The sequence below is a fragment of the Jaculus jaculus genome, chromosome 3 (assembly GCF_020740685.1).
Source record: "Jaculus jaculus isolate mJacJac1 chromosome 3, mJacJac1.mat.Y.cur, whole genome shotgun sequence".
Classification (NCBI taxonomy): domain Eukaryota; kingdom Metazoa; phylum Chordata; class Mammalia; order Rodentia; family Dipodidae; genus Jaculus; species Jaculus jaculus.
The window spans coordinates 175584191-175601301 of NC_059104.1; the positions used below are offsets into that span (position 1 = coordinate 175584191).

The 17111-nt window shown below is 44.5% G+C and overlaps 1 protein-coding gene across 5 annotated transcripts in view; it reads right to left on the bottom strand.

Annotated features, from left to right (window-relative positions):
- Positions 1-17111, bottom strand: part of Dennd2b (DENN domain containing 2B) — a 183516-nt gene that overhangs the window by 95621 nt on the left and 70784 nt on the right. The window contains exon 1 of one of the 5 annotated variants that reach the window (XM_045145039.1): positions 12786-12806. The exons of the other annotated variants lie outside the window; for them this stretch is intronic. The gene's annotated coding sequence lies outside the window, so the exon portion shown is untranslated. Of the gene's footprint in view, positions 1-12785; positions 12807-17111 lie in introns of those variants that run through there. 5 annotated transcript variants of the gene reach the window in all.

A 17111-nucleotide genomic window follows, 5' to 3' on the forward strand; every position in this document is an offset into this window, starting at 1 on the left:
CAGCCTGGGCTAGAGCTAGACACCACCTCGAAAAACAAAGCCAAAAAAAAAAAAAGAGAGGGGTGCTTAGTGGTTAAGGCATTTGCCTGCAAAGCCAAAGGATCCAGGTTCGATTTCCCAGAACCCACATTAGCCAGATGCACAGGGAGTGCACACATCTAGAGTTTGTTTGCAGTGGCTGGAGACCCTGGTACACCCATTCTCTCTCTCTCTCTCTCCCTCTTCCTCTATCAAATAAATATAAATAAATAAATAATTTTTTTTAAAAAAAGACAGTGAAGCAACTGACCATTTTCACCTAGCACTTATAATCCAAGAGACTGAGACTGAGAATGCAACGTGCTTGTCCACCTGGCCTCTCAGCACTGACTCAGCCTCCTATCTGTCTTGCAGGTAGAGGAAATGCCCAATCAATACCTAAGAGGAAATCAGATTTTAGGTTGATCTCCTTTCCGACAAGGCTATAATAAAGACTAATCAAACTAATGTATTTATAGGGCTGGAGATAGATGGCTCAGTGCTTAAAGGGCTTGCTTGCAAAACCTGGTGGCCTGGATTAGATTCCTCAGCATCTATGTAAAGCCAGATGTACTAAGTGGTGCATGTGTCTGGAGTTCATTTGCAGAGGCAAGAGGCCCTAGTAAGGCCCATACTCACATTCTCTGTCTACCTCTTTCTCTCAAATATTAAACAATAAAATATCTTTAAAAAATAATGTATTTTCAGCCTTGTAGTGGTGCAAACCTTTAATCATAGTACTCAGGAGGCTGCGGTAGGATCACTGCTGTGAGTTCAAGGCCAGCCTGGGGCTATAGAGTTCTGGATCAGTCTGAGCTAGAGTAAGACTCTGCCTTAAAAAAAAGGCAGACGAGGGCTGGAGAGACGGCTTAGTGGTTAAACGCTTGCCTGTGAAGCCAAAGGAGCCCAGTTGGAGGCTCGATTCTCCAGGACCCACGTTAGCCAGATGCACAAGGGGGTGCACACATCTGGAGTTCATTTGCAGTGGCTGGAGGCCCTAGAGTGTCCATTCTCTCTCTCTCTCTCTCTCTATCTCTATCTCTTACTCTCTGACACTCTGAAATAAATAAATTTTTTTTTTTAAAAAAGGCAGGGGAAGCCGGGTGTGGTGGCTCACGCCTTTAATCCCAGCACTTGGGAGGCAGAGGTAGGAGGATCGCCGTGAGTTTGAGGCCACCCTGAGACTCCATAGTGAATTCCAGGTCAGCCTGGGCTAGAGTGAAACCTTACCTCGAAAAACCAAAAATAAAAAATAAATAAATAAAAAAAATAAAAAGGCAGGGGAGGTTGAAGGGGGTGGAGAGATGGCTTAGTGGTTAAGTGCTTGCCTATGAAGCCTAAGGACTCCTGTTTGAAGCTCCATTCCCCAGGACCCATGTAAGCCAGATGCACAAGGGGGTACATGCATCTGGAGTTTGTTTGCAGTGGCTAGAGGCCCTGGCGCACCCATTCTCTCTCTATCTGCTTCTTTCTCTCTCTCTAGTCTGTTGCTCTCAAATAAATAAATAAAAGTAAACAAAAAAATAAATAAAAAGCTGGCCTTCAGAGATGGCTTAGCAGCTACGGCATTTGCCTGCAAAGCCAAAGGACCCAGATTCAAGTCCCCAGGACCCATGTAAGCAAGATGCACAAGGTGACAAATACATCTGGAGTTCATCTGCAGTGGCTAGAGGTCCTGGTGTGCCCATTCTCTCTTTCTGCCTCTTTCTCTCTCTCTGAAATAAATGAATAAATAAATAAATATAAAATAAAATAAAAAATAAAAGCAAAAAAATAAATATTTAAAATTTTATGTATTTGCACGTGCATGGTCTCTTATCGCTACAAACAAGCTCCATACACATATGAGAATCGCTGTGAGTTCAAGGCCAGCCTGAGACTACGTAGTGAAGTCAGCCTGGGATAGAACAAGACACTACCTCAAAAAAAAAAGGGGGGGGAGTGTATGTGTTGAGGTTCTAAATTGTTAGTAGGAAGCCAATCTTTTCTATCTTTTTTTCCAAAGTCTGTGGGTCTGCTTTTGGTTGGAAATGCAGCCTAGAGAGAAAAGTAAACAGAACCCAGAGCCTTGAATTACAGAACAACTGAGGAAATACCAATGCTCTGGGTATTTTAAGCTCCATTTTTCTAAAAGTTAGGTTCTATGAAACTATGTAAGATGCTGTTAGCTTAGATCTCGAGATAATAGCTTTCATCAAGTTGCAATTTTTTATAATACATTTAAATTTTATTGATAGACTGTCTATGAGAGCTATAGAAAATCAACACTGCCTAATCATTTGTTGTAAAAAGGGCACATAAATTTGTCATTGTAGTTCTGAAAAGCAAACCTGCTTCTTGGTTAATTAAAAAAAAAGAATGACAGGCTGAAGAGATGGCTTAGTGGTTAAGGCACTTGCCTGCAAAGCCTAAAGACCCAGGTTTAATTCCCCAGTACCCACATAAGCCAGATGCACAAAATGGTGCATGCATCTGGAGTTCATAATGCAGTGGCTGGAGTCCCTGGTGCACCCATTCTCTCTCTCTCTCTCCCTCTCTCTCTCTATCTATCTATCTCTCTGCCTCTCTCTTTCTCTCTCAAATAAGTAAATAAATAAAAATAAAATATTAAAAATGATTACTGTCTACCCCTCAACATTACCTTAATCAATATTAGTTTCATTAAAATATGAAACTTAAAATTTTTTAAAGAACTTTACTCTGAGAAACTGATATATCTACTGCCAAGGAACTTAGAATCAGAGCGGGAGGCTATTCACAGCAACTGCAGAAAGGAACAAGATTAGAATACTGCAAGCCCTTCTTTTCTTTGGTGCCAATTACCTCTTACTCTGTCAGCTCTTACTCTGTTATTAACAGGGTTAAGGGCTATCTTTACCAGTCATCTACTATATGCCAAGCATTGTTCCCACATGTTGATTATGCTAATTCATTTAATACTGCAAAATAGTCATGAGGTATTACCAAATTCCATTTTACCAGACAAGAAAACCAAAGCTCAAAGTATGCTATAAAAAGAGGAGCCAGAATTCAAACCACAACCTCACTGCAAAATTCCTCTTCCTACTATTATCCCTTGCAAAACACAGTAAGGTATTTCTATTACGTCTTCTGTAGCCAGCCACCTGGATTCTTCTGAAAAGACAAGATACAAGCCTGAAGAAATAACGCATGCAAAAGTGTTTGCAGGCTGACAGGCAGTATTCATATTTAAGCAGCAGTTCCTATCCTGGAAAAGATGCATGTGGCAGAGCTGACATTAACAAGTACACGTACCAGCAATGTTATCCGGAAATGAGCTGCCAACACAGCTTAAAAAAAAAAACTTGTGTCCCAGCATAAGACTCATCATAAAGCCATGGAAGTGTATGGGTCAGTTACTCCCTTAAACAGAGGTGTTTGTGTCCCCTGGGCACAGACTCCTGTTGGCTTCACAGTCAAGGGCATGCTGGTACCCAGTCAGGTAGACCTTCTTTCTTCCAGCTCCCTTCACACTATTCTCCATCAGTAATGACCATCCTCAGAACACTCTTTTAAGACATGCTATCCTTTGTTTTATTTTCCTCTGTGGTGCTGGGGTTCCTACCCCTCAGCCACATACCCAGTCTCAAAGGACAGTATCCTTGGGAGGAAGAATTATTGTTTAAAATGTTTATGGCTGGCTCATGACACAAATCAAAGTTCCCCCAAACTCTGAAACCTTCAATAAGTTTCTTCACTGTAAGTTGGATGATTACTATTTAGGACATGTATGCCTTCTCTGGTTCTTTAGAGACAAGCTGAGTTCAGGAAAAGGGGGGGCTCCCCCTCCAGTCTTGCACATCAGTGGCAGCCCAGCATTTTACAAGGAAAGTGGTCACTAGCAGCAAGAACATGCTGGAGTGGCTTCATCCAGGGAGAAGTGGCCCCCTGCCCCATCCAAACCTGGGAAAACATATGTAGCAAACACAACACAAGGTCTTGCAAAGATCAGTTAACAAACCACAGTGAAAAGCATTTGGAGCTCCTTTGCAAAGGGAACTCTGCTGATCAGAGCTCTTCTGACAGTGTCTCCTCAAGAGCTCCTGTTTCAGCTACTCCCACATACAGCAATTCTTTCCTTTTCATTGTTTTTTGTTTATTTTTATTTATTTGAAAGCGACAGACAGAGAAAGAGGCAGAGAGAGAGAGAGAGAGAATGGGCACACCAGGGCCTCCAGCCACTGCAAACGAACTCCAGACACATGCGCCCCCTTGTGCATCTGGCTAACGTGGGTCCTGGGGAATCGAGCCTCGAACCGGGGTCCTTAGGCTTCACAGGCAAGCGCTTAACCACTAAGCCATCTCTCCAGCCCCTTTTTCACTATTAATCTCTTGTGTCCCTTTAGTTTTCTCTCACACCAACAGGAGGACCATAGTATCTTAGAGTCAAACAGCATTAATAGCTGTATAAAATGATGTTTTGTATTTTTCTCACCTTGTCTTCTCCCCGATAAGACCTTGAAACTTTTCACCACATCACACACCATCTCCCTCCCTAACCTATGCCAGTTCTTGCTGACGGCTCTCTTCACCCTGGCAGTGCCAACACTGACCCCATCCACACCTGTCACCTCCAGATTAACTCTGTGACCACCATGCCTGGCCTGACCTTTCCTTTCTGTCCATCCAGGACAGAATCCATGAGCCATCAAACGCAAATCCATCCTCCCTCTCTACTTCCCTAACTCTGGATCTATCCTACCACTGCTATTCCCCTTCCTTTCACGACAACTGAAGATTACAATCAGAAATTAACATGTCATGGGCTGGAGGGATGGCTTAGCAGTTAAGGCACTAGCCTGCAAAGCCAAAGGACCCAGGCAGATTACCCAGGACCCACGTCAGCCGGTGGCGCATGCTTCCGGAGTTCATTTGCAGCAGATGAAGGCCCCGGTTCACCTATTTTCTCTTTCATTCTCTCTCTTAAATAAATCAATAAATAAAATTTTAAAAATATTTTAAAAAGAAATTAACATGTCTAAACATATGTTATGGGGTCTTTAGAAATCCATTCTGTGGTGGTTTGGATGCAAAGTGTCCCTACTGGGTGTGGAGAGCTAGCTCATTCAGACCACTTCCTTCCTGCTCCTTGCGGAGATGTGACGTCCCAGCTGTCTGTTCTGCTATGCTACTTCCACCATGATGTAACTTCCCCTCAAAACTGTAAGCCTGAAATAAACTCTTTCTTCTTATTTTTTTAAAAATTTGTTTATTCATTTATGAGAAAGAAAGAGACAGATAGAGAGAAAGAGAGAATGGGCACGCCAGGGCCTCTAGCCACTGCATATGAACTCCAGACACATGTGCCCCCTTGTGCATCTGGCTTACGTGGGTCCTGGGGAAATCGAACCAGGGTCCTTAGGCTTCACAGGTGAGGGCTGTAACCGCTAAGCCATTTCCCCACTCCCCAACCCTTTCTTCTTAAAAGCTGTTTCCAGTCAACTGTTTTATCCCAGCAATGAGAAGGTAAGTACTACACATTCTGAAATGTACAGTGAGATGGTACAATTGTTGAAATGATATGATTGATGCCTGCGAGTCCTCAAAGGACTAGCAGAGGAGGAGGAGAAGCGGCGCAGAGACAAGACAAGCTAGTCCGTGGGCTGACACTGACGGGTGGCTATAGAGGTATTCATCTTCTCTACTTTTGAATATGTCTGACATTTTCCATAATACCAAGTTTAAAAAATAAAACCACTTAAGTGAAAGATTAAAGGGAAGCTGTGCCAAAGGTCACCCACAGATGACCTTCATAGAATGAAAACTATAATTTTACAATGGAGAAATGTGGCTGATCTACTTTAACCAGTAACCAAATTTAGCATCAACAATAGTGGGATAACCAGACATGATGTGCCTGTGATCCACTGCACTATTTATACAGAAAGGTCCCCCATCATGCTTAACCTAATCTAGAAGGTAAGTACTACACATTCTGAAATGTACAGTGAGACACAGAGGAGAGAGGAACAGCCTGAACAAGACCCCAAAGACATAACTGAATAAATCCACTAAGTGAAAAGAAAATAAAAGGAATGTCTCAATTGAGCTCATCATTTCCACCCCTAATCACAACTCCCTCTTCTCTGGCTTTTCCACAAGTCACCCAAGTTTTTGCAAGTCACCCCCGACTTTTCATGCTCTTCCTTACTCCCTCCTGTTCATTCAGTCACCAAGTCCTTCAGAGCCTACCCACTCCATGTCTTGGCCTCGCATTCTCCATTCCCTGCTCCTCTTGACCTGTGATCAGCAGTTTCTTGGATTACTGTAACAACCTCCAAAAAACAACTCCTTGCTCTAGTAGAGTCTTCATGTCTACCCTTTACCTTCTCTCTAAAATGTACACTTGATCACATTAATTCAGATTCAAATCCTCTTGGTGGTTCCACCGTTCCAGGGTGCTTCCCAAAATGTAGGGAACTGCAAGACATCCATCAGCAGACAAGGCACCCCCATGCAGCACAGCGCTCACTGTAGAGCAGACGTGGCAGGAATCCCCGCACGGTAAGACTTCCACGTCTCAGCTCTTCCAAGCCTAGTTAGATGAGGGAGGAAGCCTCTGCTTGCTGCTGTGTTTATCTATGAACATTTGATCATCTTTAAAAAACAAAAAAAAACCTTTTTTTCTTTTACTTATTTATTTGAGGGAGAAAGAGAGAGAGACAAAGGCAGACATCTATATAGAGAGAATGGGCACGCTAGGACCTCTATCCACTGAAAAAGAGCCTCAGACACCTGTGCCACCTTGTGCATTTGGCTTACACGGGTACTGGGAAACTGAATCTGGATCCTTAGGCTTTACAGGTAAGCATCTTAACCACTAAGCCGTCTTTCCAGCCTTTTGATCATCTTTTTTCTTTCTTTTTTTTTTTTTGGTTTTTCGAGGTAGGGTCTCACTCTAGCTCAGGCTGACCTAGAATTTACTACGTAGTCTCAGGGTGGCCTCAAACTCTTGGTGATCTTCCTACCTCTGCCCACTGAGTGCTGGGATTAAAGGCATGTGCCACCATCTTTTCATGAGGGAGGACATTCACAGGCAGCAATATTTGGCTAAAAATATTTACCTTTTTTTTTTGTTTTTATGGTATTTACTCTAAAAGTTACCTTCTATGTATACAAGCAATACTGGTTTTTCACTTTAAGAAACTGGAGTATTTTCTTGAAAATAAATTTAAGTCAGAAAAATGAAGTGGTTTAAAAGTTATGTAAATAATAGCCCAGGTATTATTAAGAAGCTCCAGTGAAGACAGTAATCAATGAATTAAGCCTGTGGGAAACTGTCCTATAGTGTAAAATTAAAGCTTTTCTATATGGTGACAGTGGTCTCAAAACAAATACCACTACCTGGAGAAGAGAGGGTAGCCTACAGGAGAGTGTGTAAGTCCCTACGCTGGGGGAGATAAAGGCCATGCAACCTCTGCAGGCCTCTCTAGGGACATTTGCTTTCAGGTCCTGTGCCACCCTGTCCCAGCTGTGGGGCTGCAGGAGAGAAGAAACAGAGCCATAGTGGGAGTGGGGTCCAGGAAGCTCTCCAGAGTAAGGGGGCAAACTGGAGACTGCTGCGGTTTCCCCACCCACACCATCTCACATAGAGCAGGTGGGCAGACGAGCGAGCCTTCAGCCCCAGCCATCACCTAAGAGCTCAGGCAAGACGCCCAGAGCCTGGAGAGGATGGCACAACTGCCCAGGATTGAAGCTGCTGTGTGTTGGGGTGTGGACGGGTCAGACGCTGGCAGATCAGATCAGGCCTGTTGTTGGGAGCGACCCCAAGTTCTGTGCCATTTCTGTCCTTCATCCACGGACAGGCACCACTTTCACCCACCCTCACACAAAAACTCTGTAAGCAGAGCCAAGGACAAAACACACATCCTGGCAAAGGCTGGCTGGCAAAGCAGATGCCCCTGCAGGACACAGGCTGCCGGCCGGCTCCATGACCCCCCTGCAGGGCGGAGGCCCTGGAGGTCTGCATGTGGCTGCCCTGCAGGTGCCTACTGAAGACAGATCTGAATACTTTCCCTCCTGCTTCCTGACTTAGCCTATTTCCACCAGCGTTTCTACCTAGGCTCCCGGCTGCCAGAGCAGAAATGAGGCCAGCTCGTTCCCGCTCTTCTCAGGCTCCCAAACCCAGGTGGCCAGTTCCAAGATTTTACTTATACTTTGACCATTGTATGAGGCTTTTCCTGTGTTGATGCCCTCTAGGAATCGCAACCTTGGGCTGACCCCGAACCAAAAACTGCCCTTTAAAACACAGTTAAGGTGGCTCTCAATAGCTTAGTGTCTGGGAAACAAGTGAGCTCTCAATTAACAGCATTCCTTGGCCTTCCCTCACTTCAAAAACTTCCTTCCTCCCCTCCTCCTCTTCTTTTCTTTTTGGTTTTCCAAGGTAGGGTCTCACTCAGGCCCAGGCTGACCTGGAATTCACTATGTAGTCTCAGGGTGGCCTCGAGCTCATGGCAATCCTCTTACCTCTGCCTCCCAAGTGCTGGGATTAAAGGTGTGCGCCACTAAGCCCAGCTCCCTTCTTTTCTTTTGAAACTATGCAGACCAAGCTGGCCTCAAACCTGTGGCCATGCCCCTGCCGCTGCCCCTTGAGTGCTGGGGACTACACATGTGAGTCACAATACCCCACTCCTTTCTCATCTCCTAAGCAGATATATTTCATGTCCCCACCCCCAGAGCCACACCCTTTCTGGTCCTAACACTTCTGACTTTGGCCCACTGACTGTCACTAAGTCATAGACATCCGAAGCACCTGTCCTCCCACTTCAGGCAGCAGGAGCTTAAGAAGACACTGGTCACAATGTCATACAATGGCACACAGGGTTCACTGTAAAGTTTCTCCAAGGTTACAGATGTAATTATCCCAAAACACTAAGAAAAGAAATGTGGCTACATTGTGCCTAGGATAACAGAAATTAAACAGAAAGCAGGAATGAGGCCTTAAAATTGGGAAGACTTAGGTACAATATTCATTTTGCCTCTCATAAAAGGCTTTTTCTTTGCAGATTAATTTGGGAATGTTCCTCTGTAAATATTGAAAGAATGTTTTTATGATACATTCTAAACAGAAATAGTTCAGGAATCTGAATGTAGGTACCTCAGCTAAAAAGAAAGTTTATAGATTTATATAAATAATTTAATAGGAAAATGATTATTCTTAGGACTTGAGGGGTTTTTTTATTTGTTTTTTGTAAACAGGGTTTCATATAGTCCAGGCTGACTGTGAGCTAACATGCCTGGCTAGTTATTAGCTGTTTTGTTTTGTTTTTCCAAGGTAGGATCTCACTTTAGCCCAGGCTGACCTGGAACTAATTCTGTAATTCCAGGCTAGCATCAAACTGACAACGATCCTATCTCTTCCTCCCAAGTGATAGAATTAAAGATGTGCGCCACTACTGCCAGTTATTTACTAGGGTTTTTAATTTAAAAAATTAATTCTGGGCTGGGCATGGTGGTGCACGTCTTTAATCCCAACACTCAGGAGGCAGAGGTAGGAGGATCACTGTGAGTTTGAGGCTATCCTGAGACTACATAGTGATTTCCAGATCAGCCTCGGATAGAGTGAGACCTACTTCGAAAAACAAAAACCAAAAAAATTAATTCCTATTTAACTAAAAACAAAGTGCCTATTTCTTTTTAAATATTTTTTTCTCTTTTTATTTTCATTTCTTTCTTTATTTATTTTACAGGGAAAGAGAGAGAGAGAATGGGCATGCCAGGGCCTCCAGGCACTGCAAACAAACTCCAGAAGCATGTGCCCCCTTCTGCATCCGGCTTACGTGGGTCCTGGGTAACTGAACCTGCGTCCTTCAACTTTGCAGGCAAACACCTTAACCACTAAGCCATCCCCCAGCCCATCTTTTAAAAAATATTTTACTTTTACTTATTTGTTTGACAGAGAAAGAAGAAGAGAATGGGTGCGCCAGGGCCTCCAGCCACTAAAATCAAAACTCCAGACGCATGTGCCCCCTTGGGCATCTGGCTAAGTGGGTCCTGGGGAATCGAACCTGGGTCCTTTGGCTTTACAAGCAAACACCTTAACTGCTAAGCCATCCCTCCATCCCCAAAGTGCCTATTTCTAAAAGACATAAGAAACCATGTTTAGAAATATTTTTCTAATTTTGATAAAGAGAAGTTTTCAAAGTATAATACAAAAATTCAACTCAAAGCCATAAGGGGGGAGACAAATACCATGAAGGAAAACATGCATTTGCCTACATAAAAATTTAAAACATGTGAAAGCAGTAACACTAGCATGAACAAAGTCAAAACAATTTATAACTGGAGCAAAAAGTGCCAGCCACACATATGGCACAGCAGTCTGCACATAAAAGCTCTTGCAGGTCTACACAGGGAAAAAAATTACCAAACACAAACACGAACAACATATTTGCACACAAAATTCACAAAAGAATAAAAACAAGTGCCAATAAATATAAAAAGATGCATGACTTCTTCAACAATTAAAGATTCCCTAGGTAAGGCCTGGTTAGTTAGCTCGGTGGTTAAAGGCACTTGCTTGCAAAGACTGAAGGGGCTGTGGTTTGATTTCCCCAGTGCCCACATAGAGCCAGATGCACAAAGTGGTGCAGGCACCTGGAGCTGGTTCATAGCAGCGGGAGGTCTGGCATGCCATCCTCCCCGACCTCAAATAAATAAATAAATAAGATTTTCTAAGTAGCAGTAAGAAGCCCTTTTCTACCTATCAGATTGGCAGAGACTGCAAAGAGTTGATAAGGCCCCAGTTGGCGAAGGCACCTCCTGGAAGCTGCCCAGCAGGAGTTCTTAAGCAAGCACACTCTGATTAGCAGCTCTTCCCTCAGGAAACGCAAGTGCTGGGAAACGAGGGGTGGGCAGAGATGGTGAACGGTGATGCTCAGAACAGAGCAAAACTGGACACGAGGCAAAAGTCCATCCTCAGAGGCTTGGTAGGTCAGCTATGAGACAGCCATCTGAAGTAACACCTACCCCTATTTGGAGAAGCGGACTAATGCAGAAAATCAGCCTTAGTAAATTACAAGTGAGAAATTATTCCACCAAATGGTAAAATATAAAATTTGCCATTTTAGCCACTAATAGTACAATTCAGTGGCATTAAAAAGTTGTGCAACTATCACCACCACCCCCAACTCTGCAACGTTAAGTGGTGACTCCCTCTTGTCATCTCCTTCCAAACACTAGGTAGCCACCAATCAATCCACTTTCCGCGTCTGCGAACCTGCCGTGTCACCGTCAGCGCTGTGTTACACAAGCGGAACCACACAGCACTCCGCTTTAGGTATGGCTTATTTCAGTTAGCACGATGCTGGATGCTCATCATGTAATGGACTGCAGAATCCCATGTTTCTTTCCTTATTTATTTATTTTGTTTTTCAAGGAGGGTTTCACTCTAGCTCAGGCTGACCTGGAGGTCACTGTGTAGTCTCAGGGTGGCCTTGAACTCATGACAATTCTCCTACCTCTGCCTCCTAAGTGCTGGGATTAAAGGTGTGCGCCACCACACCCGGATGTTAGAATCCCTCTGTTTTCATGGCTGAGTAGTAGTCCACTGTTTGCATAAACCGCATTTTATTCATCCACTCAGTGAACACTCGGGTTGTTTCTATCTTTGACTATGGGGATAATGTTGCAGTGAACACTTGCTTTCGAGGAGCTCAGTCTGTTTTTGATTCTCTTCGACACACACCTAGGGCGGCTGGGTCATATGCAGGGGTCTCAGGAACAACCAAACTGTTTACTATGCAGTCACATTCCCACCTTGGACCACTCTACATACTCAACAACACATTTTATTTTCCATTTTTTGTTAAGGTATAATTTTATAAAAGTTAACATAGCCAGCTGTGGTGACTGACGCATGCCTATAACCCCAGCTCTCCGAAGGCAGAGGTAGGAGGTTCTGTGAGTTCGAGAACGGCCTGAAACTACACAGCGAGTTCTAGGTCAGCCTGGGCTAAAAAAAAAAAAAATTAATGTACATACGAGTGTATCATTGTAACTGTAGCACTGATTCTCTCTGGGGAGAATGGCTGATAGGAGAGGCCTATCTTCTATCACTAGTGTCTACTTGTGAAAGTTTTAAATCATGTGTCCCTTTTGTTAATTTTAAGTTATGCAAAAAAAATTAGCCTAAGACAAGGTCATGCATGCTTGCTAACTGTGTGTTAGGCACCCAGCAAGGCTCCAGTCACAGAAGTGACAAGACCTGTATCCCAGTCCCTTTTCTGCCAGCGGACAGCCAGCTTTCTCACTTCTGGGTCTGGAGTTCCTGGGACGAGGTGCAAGTTCCCAGCTAGCGCTGCGGCCAGAACGGACTGCAGCTGTTTGACCGCGCGGACCCCTCCCACCCGGGCAGCAGCACTGCGGCCAAAAGAGCTTCTCTCACAGCTGACAGTGACCACTTCCAGTCGTCCCAGCAGAGGTTCCCAGGATTCGACCGAGGAGCACTGCGTGAGGCAATCTTCAACACGCCCCTGCATGGAAACGAATTCTAGAATCATGTTGATCCAATGAGGGAAGCTAAAGAAAAGGAGAACAGCCTAGAATGGTGGCTCACATCTATAGCCCCAGCAGCTGAGGCAGGACTGTCCTAAATTCAAGGCCAGCCTGAAGGAGTCAGGAAAGGAGAAGGGGAGGAGGAAGAGAGTAAGCACACAGCAGGGAAAACACAATTGTCACTGGCCACCAAAGAGAAAGGCTCAGGAAAGGGGACTGCAGAACTGTAACGTCAGGCTCTCGCACCTTACCTGAAGTCTCTGGCCCTGAGGTGGGTGGTGAGGGACAGTGGCCGGAGACATGCTGCTCTGAGAGGAACAAGCACAAAATGTGACCTCTGTGGGAAGCACAAGTGAAAGCGACATCAAGTCCTCTCTCACAGCTGCCGAATGTGGACTTTGCCCTTGAAACTCAACTCTGGGGGCCACAGAGATAATCTCCCAGGCATGTCCTGTGTAAACCTGCCTAATCAACAGAACACACTGGGTGCCCAGCCTGCCTGCCGCGCTGCTACAGCCCTGCCACCCAAGAGCCTGTGCTCAAGGGCATCGAGGTCTCCTATCCCAATGGAATCAAGGCCCCAGGATGGGCATTTTCTGAAAGTCAGATAAGCAGCCATTTGGAGACAACCTATACTGTCACCCAGAAGTGACGAGAAGAGTCACTGGAGGGGCACAGACCTTTTCAGGCCTTAGCTGGTGTTGGGGCAAGCAACTCGAGAACTTCTGAGGAGCAGGCTTGTGCACATGAAAGCAAGCCAGCTACGAGCATCTGTCCTGGAGCCCTCACTGTGCCCCAGCCACCAGGCCTCTTCAGCAGTTCTTGGAGTGAGGCTCCAAACCACCACCACCACCACTAACATCACCACCACCACCACCAGCAGCAGCAGCAGCAGCAGCAGCAGCAGCACGATGAGCGGCAGCTGTGCCCCCCTCCTTCCAAGCTCATCAAAACAGCAAGCGGTCAGGCCCTCTGCAGCCTTACCGAACTGGACACAAGCTCTCTGGGCATGTGGTGCATGTTCAAAGCTGAAAGCCACTAAGGCTACTGGGAGCTGTTCAATGGGGAGTTAAGACATCACCCCCAGACTTTCCTTACTTTCTACTTTAAATGAATTTCAAGGTGCTCAAAGATCACCGCTCTGATTACACCCGGTGGGCAAGATGCCTTCCACTCCCACTGTATCAGCTACATAGCCTAAAGGTTTCTCTTCTACATACCAATTGTGTTCCTTTCCCGCTTTCAGCAGACCGTGACTACCCAATTCCTAGATGGTTCGGGTCTTTAAGATCTAACTTTAACCCATCTTTTCAGCCCCGTCCCCTAACTCATCTGTGTGTTCCTGCTCAACGTAGGTGACTATTTCACGTTTGCTCAGTGAACCAAGGTTAAAACCAGTCTGAAAACACTCTTACTTCTAAGAAGTCCTTCCCAAATGCACATCTTTTCCTTCAGAAGCAAAACAGTTAAACAGAGAGGGGTGGAGAGACAGCAAAGTCCCAGCTCCCGGGAAGTCTACGCTGCATGGGAGCCAGTGTCACCCTGTTTTGTCCCACAAACGAGCCCATCCCTGCAGGCTGACGAGGTAGAATGCAGATGTCATGAACACCTAGGAGAGGTTATAAACACTCTTCATGTTTCATTTCAGGACCCTGGGCCTCATTTATAGAGTCCAGGCAGGCTAAGTCCATTAAAGTAAAGAAGTATCTACAAATAGAAATGAGTCAATGCTCAACTTCCACGAAGTCAAAGTCATGGCCTGATAACTTTCTTTCTTCAAATACATCTAACAAACTTGGAGGATCTAGGGAAAAAAAAAAAAAAAAAAAACCAAAAAACTGGCAACTAGGAAATCAGGGTTTCTTTACAAATGCTAGTTTACTGACAAATCACTTATATTTTTCCAAATCTAAACCTCACCTTCTTACAATAAAACAGGAGAAATCAGTCTGAAACATCTAATTGTACAACAACAGGAAGGAACCATTGTGTTCCTGCCCAGATTAAGGGGGTTAATTCATATGACTTGTCTCCAAATCTTGCCACATACCTCATCCTCCCTTTTCTAATGCTGACTCAGTATTTAACAGAGAAGAATAAAAACAATGCCTTCAACTCCACAAATATTCAAAATCTATTCTAGAAGAGATGGCTTAGTAGTTAATTAAGGTGCTTGCCTGCAAAGCCAAAGGGCCCCGGTTCAATTCCCCAGTATCCACATAAAGCTAGATGTATAAGGTAGCGCATGCATCTGTAGTTTGTTTACAGTAGCTAAAGGCCCTGGCAATGCCCAATCTTTCTCTCTCTCACTCTCTCAAATAAACAAATAAATAAAATAAGATTAAAAAAAAATAGCTGGGCATGGTGATGCACACCTTTAATCACAGCCAGCACTAGGGAGGCAGAAGTAGGAGGATTGCCGTGAGATCAAGGCCAGCCTGAAACTACATAGTGAATTTCATATCAGCCTTGGCTAGAGCGAGACTCCCCCTCAAAAAATAAATAGAGTTCTCAAAATCTATTCTATCTGCCAATGGACAGAAAGGTGAACATGGCAATAAATCACAGAACTCTGCTGAGGGGAGGGACTCAATTGTTCTAGATGACTGAGAGGAGTGACATTTGGTATGTCAATCAGAGGGAGGTATGGAAAGAGCTCACACTTTGGAATCACAGACTTAAATTTAGATTATTTTATTTATTTATTTATTTATTTATTTATTTATTTATTTACTATTTGCCACTGTAAACAAACTCCACATACATGTGCCCCTTTGTGTGTTTGGCTTTACATGGGCCAACAGGCTTTGTAAGTAAATGTAAGTAAACTGCTGAGCCATCTCTCCAGTCCCCTTAAATTAAGATTTATTTTTTGGTGGGGGAAGGGTTTTGAGGTAGGGTCTTACTCTAACCCACAGTAACCTGGAATTCACTATGTAGTCTCAGGGTGGCCTTGAACTCACAGTGATCCTCCTACCTCTGCCTCCTGAGTGCTGTGATTAAAGGCATGTGCCACCATGCCCGGCTTAAATTTAGATTTTAAGCAAGTGAGCTGCTCTGTGTTCCTATAACAAGAAGTTCACCCATGGGTTATCGTAAGTGTTTACTAAAATGACACAAGAACACTTAGTATAAGAATACATCTTCCGGGCGTAGTGGTGCACGCCTTTAATCCCAGCACTGGGAAGGCAGAGGTAGGAGGACTGCTTTGAGTTCGAGGCCAGCCTGGGATCCCAGGCCAGCCTGGGCTACATTGAAACCCTACTTCAAGAAAAAAAAAATAGGTCAACTAATTACTTAACATAAACCTACAATCTGTAGAAAATTATGAGATGTATATTGTTTGACCCCAAGAATTCTGCAGAATGCATTCAGTTAGCTGAGCAGGTAGATGCCTATCCCTGCTCCAGAGTGTTTCCACTTCTTCCTTTTCTTGATTCCTCACAATCAGACTAAATTCTCCTCTTAGCTAGCCTCCCTCTTGAGTACATTTGCACACTCCACCCCAGAGTGCGCCACAGGCCTAGATGTCTACCTGCCATGTTGGTCCTCCAAGCCCCCAACATGGCGAATAAGCTCCATCTTAGCTGCCTCTGCCAACCTCGTACGTGCTCCCTGTGTTCGAGGCATGTTCTTTCCCTGCCCAGGGCGTGGCCTCTGCTGGTCCCTTCAAAGCCCCACACTCAGGGCTTCTTATCTTGGTGCTCACAGCTCAAACCCCACAATCTCTGTGAGGCCTTTCTAACCTCTCAAGTCCCCAGTTCTTTCGCTCTCTTTCTCCTTCCCTTCTTCCCTCCCTCCTTCCCTCATCACCATTCCTTCATGTGTAGCTACCATCACGGTATTTGTCTTATTTATTGAACTGTTTACTAGTCAACCGAGCCCTTCCCTGCTTTATAAGCTCCATGAGAAGACTTTATTCTCTTAGTTATCTCTACATCCCTAACAGAGAGTAACAAAACAAAACAGATAGTAAATAGCTATTAAATGAGCCAGGCATGGTGGCCCACACCTGTAACCCCAGCCCTGAGGAAGATTAGGCAGGAGGGTCTCAAGTTCCAGGCCATCCTCAGCTAAAGAGAGATCCTACCTCATAAAACCAAATTGTATACATATATGTGTGTGTATACACATGTATATATCTATATGTGTGTACATAAAATTAGATACTTGTTACATTTTAAAAGTCAGCTTTTAAGCAGGGGGTGGTGATGCATCCCTTTAATCCCAGCACTCGGGAGGCAGAGGTAGGAGGATCGCTGTGGATCACTGTGAGTTTGAGGCCACCCTGAGACTACATAGTGAATTCCAAGTCAGCCTGAGCTTGAGTGAGACTCACCTCAAAAAACAAAAGCAAGAAAAAAAAATTTCAGCTTTTGAAATGAGAGGCCGAGGTGGCTCTACCCTCTTCCTTCTTCTGACTAATGGTGAAAGAGAATGCGACCTAAGGGAAGACAGTGAATTAGAAAAACCCGAAACCCATTAATAAAGTCATCTCTGTTCCTCAAATGACACAACATTAAATGAGGCCTGGAACCTAGAGGGCTTAGAGATGTTGTAGTCTTGAGGGTTTTACT